Source organism: Saccopteryx bilineata, chromosome 1 (assembly GCF_036850765.1).
Source record: "Saccopteryx bilineata isolate mSacBil1 chromosome 1, mSacBil1_pri_phased_curated, whole genome shotgun sequence".
Classification (NCBI taxonomy): domain Eukaryota; kingdom Metazoa; phylum Chordata; class Mammalia; order Chiroptera; family Emballonuridae; genus Saccopteryx; species Saccopteryx bilineata.
In genome coordinates, this window is record NC_089490.1 from 189,278,937 (window position 1) to 189,298,272 (window position 19,336).

Below are 19,336 nucleotides of genomic sequence, written 5' to 3' on the forward strand. Positions count from 1 at the left end.
TGAGAGGACAGAATTGGATAGTTCAAAATAAACCTGCTCTTTTCCAAGCCCAAGAGAATGAAAAGTGTATCCCCAAGGGATCATGCGAGTGCTCTTCCAGCTGCCCGCTTTCTCTCTCTCTCTCTCTCTCTCTCTCTCTCTCTCTCTCTCTCTCTCGTGCACTTTGCTTTAATAAATCTTGCCACTGATGCTTGAACTCCTCCTGTGTGTGTCCCTGTCCCACGACACCCCTATGGTTACCCACAGGTTCAATGATTTGCTGGAGGGGCTCCCAAGATCCCAAAAAGCTGTTATTTGTATGGTCATGGTTTATTACAGTGAAAGGATTCAGATTAAACTCGGCAGAGGGAAACGGCACATAAAGTGAAAATCCAGCTGCCACCTCTTAGGTGTCCACTCCCTGCAGAGTTACACGGGGATTTACTTAATTCTCCCAGCAACAATGTCTGAGAAGACATGTGAAGTGTGATCAGCCAGGGAAGCTCAACTGAGCTCTGGCCTCTAAGAATTTTATTGTGGGTCAGTCACGCAGTCTTATGAGGGGTCCGTCACATAGGTTTGCAGCACTAGAGAGATGGTTGACCTCAGTTATGCTGACTTCAGCCGCCACTTCCTCCAAACCCAAACAGCTATTCACTATAAATCAAGGATTTTCAACCTGTGTGCCACAAGAATTTTTAAAACATGCAGTACCTGACTGCATAATCAGGGACAGTGACTTCTTTTCCCTTAGAGTGTCAGATAAGAAATGGCAACAGCCAACACAATAGCCATCTGGTGTGAATGAATCCGAATTTTACCTTTTTTTTTGTCAGATTGGCAAAAAGTTTATATTTAGGTGTGCTGCAGCATTTTAGTGATTTAGTGTCTGTGTGCCCTGAGATGACAACAGTTGAAAACGGCCGCCATAAATTTATCTGGTCAAAGAGGAAGAGCACAGGCCACGGCCTCGAGCAGACGAAAGCTCTACCAGGCTTGCTATTCCAGAGGTTGTCTTCTAGGAGCTGAAGACAGGCCCTTCTTTGGAACGTGAAGGGTTTGCCTAACTCGGGACTGCTGAGCTAACCCTGGCCTTCCCCGTGGCTGTGAGGAATGAATGACTTAATCCATGTCATTTAGATAGTGCCCAGTCATGTGGGCAGATAAACGGGGTTCCTTCTAGGGGGAGCTCTGTGAGCGGAATGAAGCGGACTAATTTGGAATGCAAAGAAGAAACGGCTCAGTTCCAGGGATCTTGTGACCATTAAGTCGTCAGGTTCGGAATGATGGGCATTACAAGCATATTAAGTATTTTGGAGAGGGACGATTTGGTAAGAGCAGCTCCCAGTGAAAGACCAGCCCTAACATTTTGCCCTTCTGTCCTTACAGAGCTCTGAAATCAGCGCAGGAGTGTCAGGGAGCTCGGCTGAGGGACACAACAAGACAGCAGGTACCCAAGTGATTCACAGTCACTAACACACAGTACTCATTCAGCTCAATGACTGATCCAAACTTACACCCCTTCTATTGAAGAAGTATTTTACAAAAATACCAGTTTGTCGTCTTAGAATGTGTATGACTGCATGGATATAGATAGATGGCTGACCATATCCTAAGGGGATTGATTTCTGTGAATACATTAATCAGATATGAGGGTTTTAGTTAGGCCAGGCCTAGACATAAGTGTGAAGGAAGTGACTAAGTAATTATTAGCATTGATTATTAAAGGACTATTCTGTTGCAAACAGTCCTGGGTGAGGTCTTTGGTGACTTTGCAGAGTTGACCACAACTGACCGGCATCGTCCTTTCTTGCCCTCGTGGTGCTCACAGAACAGTAGAGGCCACATGAAATAAATAAGTAACTATCAACATGTGAATAAAAAACATAATTAGTCCTACAAGGAGAAACAGCAGAGTTCTGTGCGGAAACGCTGGGTGACAAGGGAGGAAGCTACTGCAGACCACTAACCAGGAAGACGACAATGAACTAGGAGTTAAAGTGTCAGAAAAAAGTCCCAGGCAGGTGGAACAGTGGTGGATAAAGAAAATGACTGAAAAAAAAGGGTAAGGTGGTATAACAAAGTCACAGAGGCAGAGGGAGACAGAAGAGAAAGCTGGGTAGAAAATGGGATGAAAAGCAATATGGAAACCAGCCCAGTCCCATAGGGCCTCAACGGCCATGCTGAGGGAGATGCCTCCGAACCAGCTCTGCCTGGCCGCCCTCTGCCCTTGGCATCTAGTCTTCTCTCTTGGTCCCTGGAATATTCATGCTTTTCAGTCTGTTACCCAACCCTGCCCTCCTTCATCTCCTGCTAACGTGCAGTATAAACGTCTTATGACTGTGAAAAGAGGTTTTCAGATGTGTTCACTCCTCTGAACACAGGCTCCATGATATAGTTTTCCATAAAATGGTTTGGGTGTCAAGACTGTTTGAAAATTTCTGAATACTGAAGCACTCTCAGGAGCTTTCAATGCACACTAACATATTACAGGTTCTGGAAAGCTCTAAAGTAAACCCGTATATGATATAGGTATGCAGGTGTGCATATGTACAGTATGTGTGCATGAACCATAATTTACCTTGACAGTTCCCAAAGTTATTTCCAGGTGTACATTAGAAAATATTTCAAAAGTTTATTTCTTGGAAATATGCATTTTAAGAGAGTCCTTATACTCCGAAGGCTGGCCAGTTTTTAAGTAACTGACTTATTTCATGGCTCTGCATATTAAATTATAATAGATAACTTTCTAGAATCTAGAGAATTCCAGCCAGAAAAAAAAATCTGTTTGCTTCTACAGTTTAGTTTTTTTTTAGGCAGATTTTTCTTGCCCGGACTGATATGGTTAATTGCTTAACATTCTGATTATACTTTACGTGTGAAAATATAGCCTTCAGTACCAACAAGGAGCACTGGATTAAGAGCTTACTAAGTAATTTTCAATATTAGTAATATCTGTTCTCTTAAAATGAAACAAAGAAAAACCACAAAAAAAATACTGTTTGCTTCTCAGCTGTTTCGAATCATTCCTTTCCACTGAAAATGCTTATTCTTCTTGATTTGTAAAATTTTCATAATTTCAGCAAGTCTTTAATGAGAAAAATGACTTGAGATAGTGCCTACTATAGCACCAAAGACTGATCTTATTTGATATTAAAAAGAACAAACAAAACACAAAATTTCAAGGCCCAGAGTATGAGTTAATATGCTTATTTCAGAAGAAAGGTTCTCAGCATCTGTGATGGGAAGGGCACTGACTTTGTAAGATCAAGTCAGTATCTTTTACCACAGTTAATTATTATTAAAAATTAAGAAAATAAATCATGGACAAAATCCCTAGGATTTCAGAAACAAAAAAGCCTTGTTTTATGCCTAGAAAGATAAGAGACAGCTGTCCCTTAATTTATACTTTTCCCATTCATTTGTTTTCTATCAGAAGATGTGTTTCAAATTTGGAATATAATTAGAAATCTTAGCCTGACCTGTGGTGGCGCAGGGGATAAAGCGTCAGCCAGGAACGCTGAAGTTGCCTGTTCAAAACCCTGGCCTTGCCTGGTCCAGGCACATATGGGAGTTGATGCTTCCTGCTCCCCCCCCTTCTCTCTCTCTCCCTCTGAAATGAATAAATAAAGTCTTAAAGATATACCTATATCTTTTAAAAAATCTTAAAATGAATTTTTAAAAAGGAAAAAAGAAGATCAACATGGAAACATAGAAGTTGGGAAAGGCCCTGGCTGGTTGGCTCAGTGGTAGAGTGTCGGCCTGGCGTGTGGAAGTCCCGGGTTCGATTCCCCGCCAGGGCACACAGGAGAAGCGCCCATCTGCTTCTCCATCCCTCCCCCTCTCCTTCCTCTCGGTCTCTCTCTTCCCCTCCCGCAGCCAAGGCTCCATTGGAGCAAAAGATGGCCCGGGTGCTGGGGATGGCTCCTTGGCCTCTGCCCCAGGTGCTAGAGTGGCTCTGGTCGTTACAGAGCGATGCCCAGGATGGGCAGAGCATCGCCCCCTGGTGGGTGTGCCGGGTGGATCCGGTCGGGCGCATGCAGGAGTCTGTCTGACTGCCTCCCCGTTTCCAGCTTCAGAAAAATACAAAAAAAAAAAAAAAAAAAAAAATAGAAGTTGGGAAAGCTAGAAATGGAACATTCCAGCCAAACTGGATAATCTATGTTAACGTCAGCTGGCCCCTGGGGAACATGCTGTTTCCGGTTTCAGGAGGAATTTTCTCAACCAAATGACAAGTCATTTAATCTCTATACACTGTAATTTCCAGGAATTATATTTTACTCAGTATATAAACAATGGTTTTAAAGTTTTGAGGCCTGAGTTAAATCCTAGCCCCCTAACTTCTTCCCTGTCTGACCCTCAACAAATTTTCTAACTATTCTCCATCTCAGTTTACCCATCTCAAAAATGGAATTACTAAACCCCTTCTTGCAATGTGGTTTCTTTCTTAATTTGTCTTGATTTAACACACAGACAAGTATGTAGCAGCAGATCTTGAAAGGAAGAAGAGAAGAAAGTGAAAAGGAGACAAAGCTATTTGCAGATATCTATTGTAATACCTAGGGCAGACTATTGCATAAAGTAAACATTCGGAGACTGCTTATTGAGTCTATGCCCTGGAGGCCAAAAACTCAAATCCTTTTACTGAAGCTATTTTTTTTCTTGTAGATATTTTGGCGTCTCCTCTCCAGATTGTTAAACCCACTTAAAGGCATAGTGACATATTTTTCCTGAATTGCAGCACTTTACATGCTGTTAGGCATGATAGTTGCTCAATTAATATTTGTTTAATTGAATGAAGCTGTGAACTAACGGCGCGGGAAGTTGGATCGCCCTGCTTGTTCTAGTTCCTGGTTTACAACCTCCCTATATAACATCTGAAGCAGGAATGATTTCACTCGGTGATAGTGCACCCACTTCCTGCTGCTTCTCCATGCATCTGCTCCCAGCAGATTAGTTAATTTCCTGTTATTTATGTCTCTACTACATGGTGACTTTTGCCTGCATTGCCTCCATTTTCAGTATTTCTTTCCCTGTTGTTTTTTATTCTTTCTTTTCCCTCTCTTCTCTCCCTTTCTTTAATCTATCCCCCCATTTTGATGTTCAAATCCCTTAAAGTTCAATCAGATACTCTCTCCTTCATGAAGCAGTCTCAGTTATCTCCCGAGATGATTAATTTACCTTCTTAGATTTGTTTTGTTTTGTTTTGTTTCAGCTACTATTTCTGTTCCCCATCTGTGACCCTGACACTGAGCCAGTGAAAGCCCAGCTCCATATGTTAGTGAATCTGTCCCTCTATCCTCTTCTCCATTTTGTTACCTTTTACCAAAAATACCCACGAAAGGGGTGGACATCTGACACCATGTGCTGCTTATGTCCACACTGGTTACTGGTGGCATGAATTCAGGCCATCAGTGCTAAGCTGCAGTCACATTGGTTTTCTGAGCCTGGTCGGCTTTCTGAATGTGTCCTTAGCTTGGGATGCTGTGTCCCTCGGAGTCAGGAGCCTGGCTCTGTGCTGGTGGTCTAGGTGCCCCGACTTCCAGGACACCTGTGTGCACCCCTTTCCCTATGGCTTACCTCACTTGGGTACCTTCCCTGATCTATGATGTGGATGCCCAGGTCACGCTGGGCACTGCCCCTCTGCAGAAGCCTGCTGCAGCTTCCCATCCCCACCCCAAGCTCTAGGGGGCCCTATGTATCGATCCCCATTTGGGTCAAACTTCAGTTTATCACTTACATCTTAGTACAATAATTTGGACTCTTAGCCCCTGTAAATCAATATTTCTTTCCCAGTTTATTCTTCTTGGTCTTTTATGGGACAGCTTTCTTTTTGCTTCCTTTTATGTCTCTGCATTCTTCTTGGTGGATTCACATTAGTTATTATCAAAGCAATCCAACTGTACCTTTCTTAGGCCATTCTTCCATTTGTCCAGTCATGTCTAATAATAGTAACTATTGATACTATTAATAATGCGAGTTATATTTGTTGACAATTTGCTAAATCTTCTAATATTTTTGTTTTATATTTTGTTTGTTTCTAATATTTTGTTTAGAGTCTACACAGTAAAATTCATACATTTTAATATGCAGTTCTAGAATTTTTGACAAATGGAAACAGTCGTGTGCTCACTATCCAATCAAGATTCACTACGTTTACATCCCCCCAAGTCTCCCCTCTTCTACCCTTTTATGGTCACCCTCCCTTGCTCACCTCCAGCCACTAGAAACCAGTGATCTGTGTTCTGTCTCTATAGTAGCCTTTTCCAGAATGATGTAGAGATTGAGTCACACAGTGTGTGTGGACCTTTGAGTCTGGCTTCTGTCACTTACCATAATATGAAAACATATGTACATGATTTTAATCTTTTAAAATTTGTCACAGTTTTATGGCCAATGTCAAAAAACTTAAAAACAAACCCAGAAAGTCAAAAAAAACCCTCCAAATACTTAGGGACTGCTTGTAGGTCAAAACCACAAGAAAAACAGAGGAAAATAAGAATTTCCTCCCCATATGATTTAAAACTTCTCCAAATTTTAGCTTTCTCTCACAATTTTCCTATTTTTGTTTATTTTTCAAAATCCTCAGGTGGCTTGCCTTTTGTGTTTACTTCTAATCAATGGGAGATACAGTGTTTAGTTGCCTTGATCCATTTTTACTCGAAATGGGACATCTAAAAACTTTACATATATGAATTTATTTTTCCCCACAATTAATGGGACAGGTATTAACATATTCTCCACTTAGGATGAGGATGCTAAGGGACAGTATGGTTAAGTAAATTGCCCAAAATTGCAGAGTCAGCGTCAGAGCCTCGGCAGTCCGGATTCATAGTAAGTCTCTCACCCGCTTGGCTATACAGCCTCTCTCGTGCTCAACTGCTGTAATAGTAAGTGCATGGGGGAGGGACTCAGACATGCGCACTACACTAACACAAAATTAAGTTATAAAGGAAAGATCCAGAACAAGCACAAGAAATTAGTCTAACAAAAGCACGTTTGTTAACTCGCCAGACCAGGGAGCAAAAACTGGTGAAGAAATTCTCAAAGTGGTTCACTGAAAAGAGCCAGGGAGTATTAAAAGCTAAAACTTCCATGTGGGGGAAAGTAGCGGTGAATGGGGAAGGAGAGAAGGGTGCAGAGGTAGGGGTTACCCTGGGTGTACGAATGAAGGGTTGAACACTAGTATTTTGGCAATGACAGAATATGCGAGGAAACGTTTTCATGTATAACAGTATGTTTCATATAGTAGATGCTCAACAGATGCACGTCCCATGAATTGATGGTTACAGTATTTCTTTTCCTTACTCTCCCTTACACATGGGATCAAAAGCAGTCCTAAAAGCTGGAGACCTCCAGCCTGAGATTGAGAAAAGGGGAAAGAAAGAAGGCAAGTCCACCGGTGTTCAGTATTTGGGCATAAATTTTGATGACATACTTTTCACACCAAGCCTGACCTTGAACTCCATACTGGCTCAGTGGTAATCCTTCTGATACTCCACAACATCACAGCAGATGATCAGTTAGGATTATAGAAGAAATTTATTAAATCAGTTCATGCTTTTGTCTAGTTCCATGAGAGGCACCAGAGAAACGCTGGTTGGATTTGCAGATGGAAAAATGGCTTAGCCTTAGAACATCACTGCTCAGCCTTATCATTTTTGTAGCTATTTGTCCCAATTCCAATTTAGTCACTGAGTTTTCTTTTTTTATTGCATAAGGTTTGTTCACACTTACATTGTAGTGCAGTGTTATTGAGTAGCATTTTAAGGTAGAATGTGTAATTCTGTACATATTAGAGTAAGGAAACTGCTTATAGTGAAAGAATTAAAATTCATTATCTGTATGCAAGAGGCAGTATGAAGGGGAAAACTTAGTTATGCCATATTATATTCCTGGAGATACCCTCGGGCACTCTGTGAACTTCTCTGGAGAGCTAAAATGAAATTAGAATAATCACATATACACATTTATTCTTGCCTGTCATAATAAAAAGCAGAAGATAAAATTTTAATTAAATTCATTATCTGTCTTCCTTTGAAATTTCAATTTTCAAAAGAAAATGAGCAATTAATCATCAGAAACTATAGATCATTTAGTTCATCCTAATTTGAACCTGAAATGGGTCGTCATAAGGAATTCAATCAGTCTGAATTAATGATGCTGATGTCTGTATTGGACATGCCCTGCGGATACAATCGCAGCTTCAGGTTGGCTTTTGCCTGAGCACAGGGTACTTAACGGCCGTCGGTACGGGAGTGTGACAGGCTTCGTAAGGGCATTGAAACAATTGATGTTGCTGAGGTGGCCCTTCCGCAGAGTCCTCGTATTTAGTAAAAGTAAAAAAAAAAAAAAAAAAAAAAAAAAAAAAAATCAACCTCCACCCACCCAAATTAAAATTCTCTCTATACATCTTCGCTGCTCAAGATAGGCTTGAAATGGGCGGTTTGGAGTCATTATATGTGGAACATGCATTGTTTTTGTTTGTTTTAATTTTTTTTCTTGAATGTATTGGGGTGACATTGGTCAATAAGATTATTCAGGTTTTAGGTGTACAGTTCTGTAACGCCTCATCTGCACACTGTGTTGTGGGCTCCCCACCCCGAGTCCAGTCTCCTTCCATCATCACGTACCCCCTTTAGCCTCTCCTTCCTCCCCCATCTCCTTTTGCTTTTGCAATCCCCACACTCTTGTCTGTGTCTGTGAGTTTTCTTTCCCTTTGCTTAATCCCACCACCTTTTTCCCCAAGATCCCCAACCCCTATTGTTTAATAAAAGTATCAGAGGGTAAAACAACAACCTGTTATTTTAAGTGTAGACAATAAACTCCTGGTTTCAATTTTGTTTATCAGATGACAGTAAAGGCTGTTAAAAAATACCCAAGCCTCTACTGAAGTGCTGTATAGCTGTTTGTACTATTTTTAAAAGACCTTTGCTGTGTGATGCAATTTTTCTTTTTTAAAGCAGATTTGGGGATTCAAGACCAGGTGTTTACAAGTTTTGTTAAGCAAAACCCAATGTATCACATGATGTTTTATAGAAGAAAAAAATATTAAAATAAATTTTTAAAAAGATTTTATTTATTGATTTTGGAGGGAGTGGGAAGAGAGAGAAAGGCAGTGTGGAGGAGGAGGAAACATCAATACCTAGTTGCTTCTCATATGTGCCTTGACCAGGCAAGCCTGGGGTTTTGAACCGGTGACCTCAGCATTCCGTGTCAACACTTTATCCACTGTGCCACCACAGGTCAGGCTAGCCAAAAACTTTTATAGGAGACATCAGTATTTTGTTGAAACATCCAATTTTCATCATCCTTTTGGTGGCATGTGGGAAGCAGTCAAGAGTGTCCTTCTGAAGGGAAGGGTGCAAAGCCCTCCTCAGAACACAATGCCTTCTTCTGAATCCCATGGGGCCATTAGCCAGCTGGATACATGGAGCTCTTCTGTCCTGTTTCTGAGCCTCTGTGTTCTCATGCCCTAACTGGGATGACCCCAGATTCCATTAAGTCTCTTCAGTTCTGTATTCTCTTAAAATTTTTTATCCCAGATTTTAAAGAGTGATGATAGACATGTTACCAACCTATTGCAGAGGTGACTAAGGTCAAATCAAGCTTGTTTCACACGCTCACGTTGTAATTTTTCAGGATGCTTTCGTCTTTACGACCAACACAGAATACTTTCTAACACATCAGATGGCTGACTAGCTATAGTACAAGAGTTGGTCTGAGAGTCCCCCCTTAGGACATCAGGTCACTGTTGGAGTCTATTTAAATTCTTGTTCAGAAATGTCGCAGTGCTAAGGCAAAGTCCCGGAGTTCTCGGGATTAAGGGTACCTTGTCATAGGGATCAACAGAGACTCTCTTTTACTTTATAGACAGTGGAGACCAACATTGTTCTCATCCTGATTTGCGAGAGCAGAGCTGCAGATGAACCTCTGATTTATAATGAACCAGAGGTACAGTCGGTCTGCTTGCGGGGTGGAGTTCTCTGCATTGCGCTTTTGTGTTCTGTCCTTCTGAACATCAATATTGTGCCTGTTTCAATGGTCATTTAATACTCATTTTTGAGTTGAGGTTGTTATTTGACTGGATTGTGATCCCCAAAAGGGAGCCCTGTGAATCAGAGAAGCAAAGGAAGAAAACACTTCTCCTTTCTGAAGTAACCAGAACGCTGGACCTGGAGAATCGGATGTGTTCAATCATTAGTTTCTATTTTCAAACTTCAATTATATAGGATTTTTATTCTTGATTTTTTTTTCATGCTGCTTTGTCCACTGAAAATGTATTTACATCAGGACCAAGCAAAAGAACCAGAGATGCATATGTCTCAATCAGAAACGATATTATAAATAGAATTATAAAAAATAACTATCATACCCTGGCCAGGTGACTCAGTGAATAAAGCGTTGACCCAGTGCCAGAGGCTATAGGTTTGCCCCCCAGTCAGGGCATGTACAAGAAGCAATCAATGAGTGCACAACTAAATGGAACAACTAAGTGAAACAAAGACTTGATGTCTCTCTTTGTCTCTCTCTCTCTCTCCCTCCCTTACTCCCCTTTTCTCTCTCTCCCTTCCTCTTTCTCTTTCTCAAATCAATGAAAAATTAAAAATATATATCTTGATATGGTTTTCTCTTCCTTGGGAGTTCTTGTACTTAGGCATTAAATATTATATTAATAGGCTATCGGTTTTCCAGAGATTTTTATTTTAAGAAAGAAAATAATGTAAATGAAATCATAAATAAATGTCTCCTAGACCTCCCTTTTTTCTCTCTATTGCCCTACTTTCTTTCTTAAGGGATAATAAAAGTTTGTAAATTTTTGCCGAGTAAAATTAAAAGACATGGTAGGTAGAATAGAGAAAAGGCTCTGAAATCAGACACTCAAGTTCATAGTCTTAGTTCTGTAATTACTAAGTGGGACCTGGAGCAAATTTCTTTTTACCCTTCAGTTCTTCACTTGTAAAGCTGGAATTCTATCTTAAATTTGTTATGAACATTAATTTAATGCATATAAAGTGATGGCACAGAGCATCACACATAATATATACTCAAAAAAGGCAGCTAAATACTGAGAAATTTTGGCTAACATGAATTTCGTAAGCGGTGGTACAGAGCGAACTTTGTGAAGACTGGATGGGTATTAGTAGAGTCCCTTTGCTTTGATATTTGCAAGGAGGAAAGGGAAGTGTATCATGCTGGTCAGTTGTGTCTTATTGAATTGATTCTTTTGTCAATACCCCTCCTCTCTCCCCTGTTTTTTTGTTTGTTTGTTTGTTTTTTTCTGAAGTTGGAAACGGGGAGGCAGTCAGACAGACTTCTGCATGCACCCGACCAGGATCCACCTGGCACACACACCAGGGGGCGATGCTCTGCCCATCTGGAGTGTCGCTCTGTTGCAACCAGAGCAATTCTAGCACCTGAGGCAGAGGCCACAGAGCCACCCTCAGCGCTTGGGCCAACTTTGCTCCAATGGAGCCTTGGCTGCAGGAGGGGAAGAGAGAGACAGAGAGGAAGGGGGGGTGGAGAAGCAGATGGGTGCTTTTCCTGTGTGCCCTGGCCAGGAATCAAACCCGGGACTCCTGCATGCCAGGTCGACGATGCTCTACCACTGAGCCAACTGGCCAGGGCCCTTCCCTGTTTTGATGTGTCACAATAACTTGAATTCTTTGTGCCCCAAAACCCACAGTCTAGACATTTTTAGTGAATCACTAGACAATGGTCCTACATTGATGACCTGAATACACCAGTTTTTGTCATGAGCTGCCATATAAGTGTCCTTACCAAACATCACCACTGTTCTGAGTGCGGCATGCCATGACCTGGCTCCGTTTAGCCCGACAGGTACCTTGGTCTGACCCTGCCAAAAGTTGAGTAGACTGCCAAGAGTCAGGCTGCAGAGCTGAGGCTGGTGAGCGGGAAGATAAAATCAAGTCTGAGTGGAGACGGAATCTCGGCTGGGCTAAGACTCGTCAGTGGCAAGGGTCCACCACAAAGAGGCCAAGCAATAGGTGGGTGGGAGGGTGGGCAGGTGTCAGGGGTCCCCAGCAGATAACCAAGAGTAGAAGAACATGGAAAGAAAGGAGCGCTGGAGGCAGGAGGTGAGTCCACGGCTGGGGCGACCAGAGTCCAGTCAGGAACCATGACAACTCCTGGCACCAGTCTAGAAAGTCTGGTTCAGTGACATGACCTTTAGCCCCTATTGACCGAGAGAGGCAGCGAGACAGGCAGGAACGTTGAGCTGCTCCTGTAGGTGCCCTGACTTGGGGATCAAACCGGCAACCTCTGCGCTTCAGAACAACACTCCAACCAACTGAGTTATTTGGACAAGGCTTATTTTTTATTTTATTTTATTTTATTTATTTTTTATTTTTTAGAGACAAAGAGAGGAAAGGAGAGAGGAAGGAGGGGGAGCATTCACTTGTTCCACTTAGTTGTGCATTCATTGGTCACTTCCCGTGTGTGCCCTGACCGGGGATCAAACCTACAACCTTGTTGTTTGAAATGATGCTCTTAACCGACTGAGCTAACCAGCTAGGGCCTCCCTATTGACTTTTTAGCTACTGGAACTCCCTATGCACCTCTCCCAGCTTGTGAGCCTGGAACCTGGGTGGCCCTCTATGCCTTAAAATGTGCATAGAAATTGAATGTGCATAGAAATCACCCATGCTGCCCTGGCCAGTGGGCTCAGTGGTAGAGCTTTGGCCTAGCGTGCGGAGGACCTGGGTTCGATTCCCGGCCAGGGCACACAGGAGAAGCGCCCATTTGCTTCTCCACCCCTCCGCCGCACCTTCCTCTCTGTCTCTCTCTTCCCCTTCCGCAGCCAAGGCTCCATTGGAGCAAAGATGGCCCGGGCGCTGGGGATGGCTCCTTGGCCTCTGCCCCAGGTGCTAGAGTGGCTCTGGTCACAACATGGTGACGCCCAGGATGGGCAGAGCATCGCCCCCTGGTGGGCAGAGCGTTGCCCCATGGTGGGCGTGCCGGGTGGATCCCGGTCGGGCGCATGCGGGAGTCTGTCTGACTGTCTCTCCCTGTTTCCAGCTTCAGAAAAATGCAAAAAAAAAAAAGGAATTAAAAAAAAGAAATCACCCATGCTACAATATGATTCTAATTTTGTATCTCTGGGTCTGGCTCCATGGTCTGCATTTCTAACCAGCTTCCAGGTAATGCCAGTACTGCTGGGCCAGGGACCATGTTTCAAGTGGTGAAGCTGAAAAGACTATTGCTGTTCAGTCTTGCTACACCGCCCAGTCTTCTGTTCTGTCTCAAGTCAGGCCTGCTTCCTCAGGGTCAAGGTGAGGAGAACGTTGCTGCCTAGTTCAATACTGAGCCCCAGCAGCAGGGCTTCTGATCAGACTGGAGCCCTGACGACTCTCATCTTTTTTCTCCCGTGACAGAGCAGGTCCGCACGGAATTTAATATTGGTAGCAAAAGCCTACTGAAGGCCTGGAGAATTCAATTGTCTCTGATGCAATTGGTTTTCTTGGGCCAAAGAACACTGCCCCAGAATGCTAATCCATCGCTCTGACAGGAGTTACCTTCTGCCTGGCCAGGGGCCTCATGAGAAGCCGGGAGGGCCTTGACCTTAAAAAAAAAACCCAAAACGCCTGATTTTTTGGGGGATAAAATATCAGATTTGTCAATTGATGCCACTTTCCTCAAAGGGAGCCTTTTCCTGAAACCTTTGTTTTCATTCTGCTGTTATTTTTGAATGATATAATAGAAAAGATAAACCCCTGGTACCGAGAATAGGGGCCTAGTTGCAAAACTTTGAATATAATTATCCTGCAATGACGGTAGCCTTCCAAGTACCCTGACATTTCCTGTGACGAAAACCGGGCAGAGAAGACAGAGGGAAATCCCATGTGGGTCATGTTTTGGCTTTTGCGTCTTCTTGGCTTTATATAGCCTTCGGCTGACCTTTAGAAGCTCTGCCCCTCTGCACTCCTTCTTACAAATTTCAGGTATTTAGGTTTTAAAGTGATTTGGCATCATGACTTATATCTGGTTGACCAGACTGTCCTGGTGTCAGAATTTTTGGGACACTGAAGTGAGCAAGTTTAGTGGCTTTGATATTGAAAGTCTACACCATCAACATAACAGAGACTGGCTCTTCTATTTCTTTTTGAGATGGTTCAGAATTAATGTGATTCAACACTTCATATCAAAGCACTGTTTGGAAAGCTAAACAAAAGCCATAGGTGCATAGCATCATCAGGCTAACAACAGTCCCTGCCTGGATCTCAGCCTGAGCAGGTCAGGAAACATCGTTAACCAGAGGTCCACTTAGAATCCAAGATCAGCCGGGCGTATGACGTGTCACATCCTAAACCTCAGGCTCTTGCCCATTGAGTCATCCCATTTTGCTATGGGCTTATTTGGCCATTACTCAATCTTCCCTTGATCTTCTCACTTTTAAAATATTACAGTGTTTATGGGGGCTTTTGTTTTTGTGAAAAAAAAACCCTCAGTTTTTATCTCTTCAGAAACTGTTTCCTTTGTCTGAGATATTTTGAGTTCATGGAAACCTGGCTTTCTGTTTCCCTGCTGCCCACACTAATGCCACTGGTCACATACCACAGCGCCTGGAGGCAGGGTTACTGTTTTCCTAGGGCCACAAAGGCCCCCCACAAGCTGTTAAAACCTCATTTAGATTTGTAGACCTCTACCCCTATTGATCATGCTCCAGGGCAAAACGCTTGTTCTCTTGAGACTTTTCCACCAAGCATTTTGTCTTTCTCTGGTCTCCATGTCCTGCCTGCTATCCTCCTGGGAGATATCAGTTTCCATGGAAATGACCCATCTAATATCTTTGATGCATAATTTCTTTGTCTTGCTGGCTCTACTGACCATCAACTCCACTCCAGTTCCACCACCCATTTACCCTGTGGCTGTACCTGGTTTTTCATTGGTCCTTCTCTCAGCTCCCAAGTTGCTGTGGCTTACCCCTCTAATGATGTCCCTGTCCAGCCTAGATGCTGTTCTGTCACATTAATAGTATTACATTCTTGGCTTTACCCTTCTGTCACTGCATCTGCAGACAAAACGCCACCACTGTCCACTAAACTGTTGTTCTCCACCAAGCTGCTGAACACTGCTGGAGACAGAAAGCTACACAGCTCGTCCGACTGAGACCCCCCAAATCTGTGGGCTCCAGGCCAGCTGGACCCACACAGTGGCCCATACTGGTCCCCTCCTCCAGTGCTCATAAAGGCTAGCTCTGAACTCCACCCTTTGTCTGAAAGCTCCGACCCCACTTCCTCCCGATTTCCTCTGAACTCAAGCCTTTGCCTCTTTTTAATTAATTAAATGCATAATGAATATTTAGGACATACCAAAGGTATAAAGAAAAATATAGTAGATCTTTTGTACCTGTCACCCGGTTGAATAAAGTTTTCTTAATAGAGTTGTAGAGCCCTGAGTTCTCCTCCCTGATCACATCTCCCGAAACCCTCCTCCCAGACATCATAACTCTTCCGATTTTAGTGTTTATCATGCATTTATCTGTGATTGTATGCCTTGTGTATGTACTTCTACATAACATAGACTTAGAGTATTATTTTGCATGTTTCAAAATCTTCTATAAGTGCCATCCTATCCCACCCCCCAACCCCCACCCCCGTGCTTCTGCTCCTCCTTACTCTAATCCTCTTCTTCTCTGTGCTTGGTTTATGAAATTAATTACTGTTGATATATGAAATGACAATCCATCCTATAGAGAATGAATAAACAACAGTATATTTCTCTGTTTTCCTATTAGTGAGCATTTAGCTTGTTTTCAATATTTTATTATCAGAAGTTGATTTGCTGTGAACGTCCTGTCTTTTGGTATGCATTTGGAGGAATACCTCTAGAATATAGCTTAGTGGTGGCATGCTGTTCAACTTAATTCAATATTACCAAATTATTTTCCATTGTGGTTAGAACACCAGTAGTGCAGAAAAGTTTATATTGTGCTAAATCCTCATCAATATTTGAGGTTTTGAGACTTTAAAATTTTTACTTATTGATGGTTATATATTTACAGCTCATTTGGTTTTAATTTGCATTTCCATGATAGCTAGTGAAGTTGAAAATCTCTTCAATTGTTCCTTGGCAATCTATATTTGATATTTTTGAGGTGCCTGTTCACATATTTTGATAGGTTTTTCCATTGGGTTGTTTTGCTAACTTTTAAAAAAATATATTCTAGAAACTAAATCTTTATCAATTATGTTTATTACATAAATTATTTGCTTTTTCTGCTTGTTTTAGGTTTATTTTGCTTTTTCTAGTTATATGGTGAAAGCTTAGATCATTGCTTTGAGATCCTCTTTTCTAATATAAACATTAAATTTTCCTGCAAGCATATTTTATTATTTGGTATAGTGATTTCATTCTGATTCATATGTGTGTGTGTATCTCCTGTGAATAACCTCAGAATAGCAAGAGAATGTATATACATGTATAATTACTTAGAACTATATTGTTTAATTTCTAAATATTGAGGATTTATCAGATACTTTTTTGAATTCTAGTTTAATTTTATTATAGTCAGAAAATATACTAGCTTTTATTTTAATTTTTAAAAATTTGTTAAGGTTTGTTTTAGAGGTAGGATATAACTTTAGTGAATGTTCCATGTACATTTTGAAAAAAAAAATCAGTGTTCTGTTGTTGGATGATTTGTGTTATAAATGTCAATGCAGTCAAGTTGTTAGTAGTGTTGTTCAGTCTTCTATATCCTCACTGACTTTCTGTCTACTCATTCTCTCCATTACTGAGAGAAAATGTTCATGTCTCTAAGTATATCATTGTGGATTTGATTTCTCCTTTCAATTTTTGTTTGCTTCATGAATTGTGAAGCTCTGTTGTGGTGCATTTATATTTAGGATTAAGTCTTCTTAATGAATTAACCATTTTATTCATTGTATAATAACCTTCTGATATTCCTTGATATAAAACCTGTTTTGTCTGATATTAATATAGCCCCTTAAGTTTTCTTTTGATTAGTATTTGCATGGTATATATTTTGATCCTATTACTTATAACCTTCCTATGTCATTATATTTAAATATAATGACACATATAGTCAGATCTTGTTTTTATTAATTTTTATCTAAGTTGATATTCTCTGTCTTTTTTTTTAAATTCATTTTAGAGAGGAGAGAGAAAGGGAGAGAGAGAGACAGAGAGGGAGAGAGAGAGAGAAAGAGAGAGAGAGAGAGAGAGAAGGTGGGGAGGAGCTGGAAGCATCAACTCCCATATGTGCCTTAAACAGGCAAGCCCAGGGTTTTGAACTGGCGACCTCAGCATTTCCAGGTCGACGCTTTATCCACTGTGCCACCACAGGTCAGGCTTTCTCTGTCTTTTAATTGGTGCATGAGAATGTGTGTAAACTGTTAGCATTTAATATGATTATTTATGTGGTTAGATTGAAAACAAACATTTTGCTAGTTTTCTATTTAGTCCATGTGCTATTGTTTTATCCTTGCTTTTAGATTTATTGCATATTTTTTCATTCCATTTTATCTCCCCTATTGGCTTATTATTTATACTGTACTTGTGTTTTAAATAATTACCTCTTACCCTAGGAATTACTATATACATTTACTTAATCACAGTCAACCTTTAAATATTTTACTGATATAATTGTATACAAAATTTTTGGTATAAGAACTGTTCAACCATAATCCCCCTTTCCTCCCTTTCTTTTTTTTACTATTGATGTTCTATATTATTATTTTATACATGCTATAAGCATACAATGCATGGCTACTATTTTTTCTCTAGATCAGTCATTGGCAAACTCTGTCCTGTAGTCCAGTGGTCGGCAAATTCATTAGTCAACAGAACCAAATATCAACAGTACAACAATTGAAATTTCTTTTGAGAGCCAAATTTTTTAAACTTAAACTATATAGGTAGGTACATTCCTTATCAAGGTAGCACCTGCGCGTGGTATTTTGTGGAAGAGCCACACTCAAGGGACCGAAGAACCGCATGTGGCTCGTGAGCCGCGGTTTGCCGACCACTGCTGTAGACCAAACCCTGAACACTAGTTAGTTTAGTAGATACAGTATTGTTGTAAAAGGGCAAGCCCATTTGTCTGTCTATTGTCAATGGTGTTTTCATGCTACAACAGCAGAACTGAGTGGTGATCCAAGTATCTCTTTCTTGTCATGCCTGAAGAACTTCCTTTAATGTTTCTTGCAGTTGCAGGTCTGCTGATAATGAATTTGTTAGTTTTCATTTGTCTGCATAAAGATCTTTATTTCTTTTGGTTTTCACAAGTTATTTTTACTTTGTATGGAATTCTGGGTTTACAATTTTTCTTCTTCAGAAATTTAAAAGTGTCACTCAGAAACACTATGATTAAAACTAAACTCATCATCCTTGACTAACTTTCTCCTCTTTCTTTATTCTCCAAATAGTTTATTGGCCCATAAATTACTGGGCTGCATCTGACTGAATTTCTGTCTTTCCTTTCCTCAATTCTAATACCACATCGAATTCCATCACAAAGGGCAGGTAATTCTAGTTCAGAATTTTCTTTGGAATCCCGATTTTCTTCTCTAGTCATTTACTTTTATTTTTGCTTTGATCCTCGTTATTATTTTATTTTCCTAGAATATTAAAATAACCTCCAAACATTTTGTATCATCATCAAGTTGACGTTTTCCAGTATATTCTCTACTTAAACACCAGTAAACTTTCTAAAAATCAAATATGATCATGTTACTCTCTGTTTAAAGAATATATAATGTGGTTTCTTCATTTCCTAGGAATTAAGTTTAATGTCTCTAGCTGTCTGGTTTAAATATATTGTGGTATGGGATTAAGTGAGAAAAAAAACCCCCAAAAACAAAAAAGAAAAAAATAACCTCATAGACACAGACAACAGTATAATGATTACCAGAGAGAAAGGGGGATGGGGGAGCTAGAAGGGGGTAAAGGGGGGAAATGTTAACAGATATCAAATCTGAAATTTGTTCATCAATGCAACTAAAGTAGAATGAAAGTAATAAAATTATGAGGTCATATAATCCTTGTTTTGTATATGTGACACCATTCTTTCTAAAATTGAGGTTATTTTTCAGTTAGTATATAGCTTTGAATTGGTTATGTGATGCTTAAAATGAGACCATGTTAATAAGTTTTTTAAGCATCTTATTTCAACTCTCTCTACTCACCTCCCATGAGTTCATATTTATGTTATTACCTGTTCACCATGAGTGTGCAGAGTTATGATTCTGTTAGGATTTGTTCATATTACCTTATTTAGGTCTCTTTTAAAATTTTTAAGATGAGTGGTCAGCATTGGGGGTTGAGGCTTTGGTCAAGAAATATAGAGATGTTGACCAAATCCTGTGTCTATTTC

General features: G+C 40.8%; 1 protein-coding gene across 11 annotated transcripts in view; it reads left to right on the top strand.

The window, feature by feature from the left end:
• INPP4B (inositol polyphosphate-4-phosphatase type II B) overlaps nt 1-19,336 on the top strand; it is a 708,587-nt gene that overhangs the window by 339,035 nt on the left and 350,216 nt on the right. For 9 of the 11 annotated variants that reach the window (XM_066232845.1, XM_066232856.1, XM_066232862.1 and 6 more), the window contains one exon: nt 1,369-1,429. The exons of the other annotated variants lie outside the window; for them this stretch is intronic. The gene's annotated coding sequence lies outside the window, so the exon portion shown is untranslated. The remainder of the gene's footprint in view (nt 1-1,368; nt 1,430-19,336) is intronic. 11 annotated transcript variants of the gene reach the window in all.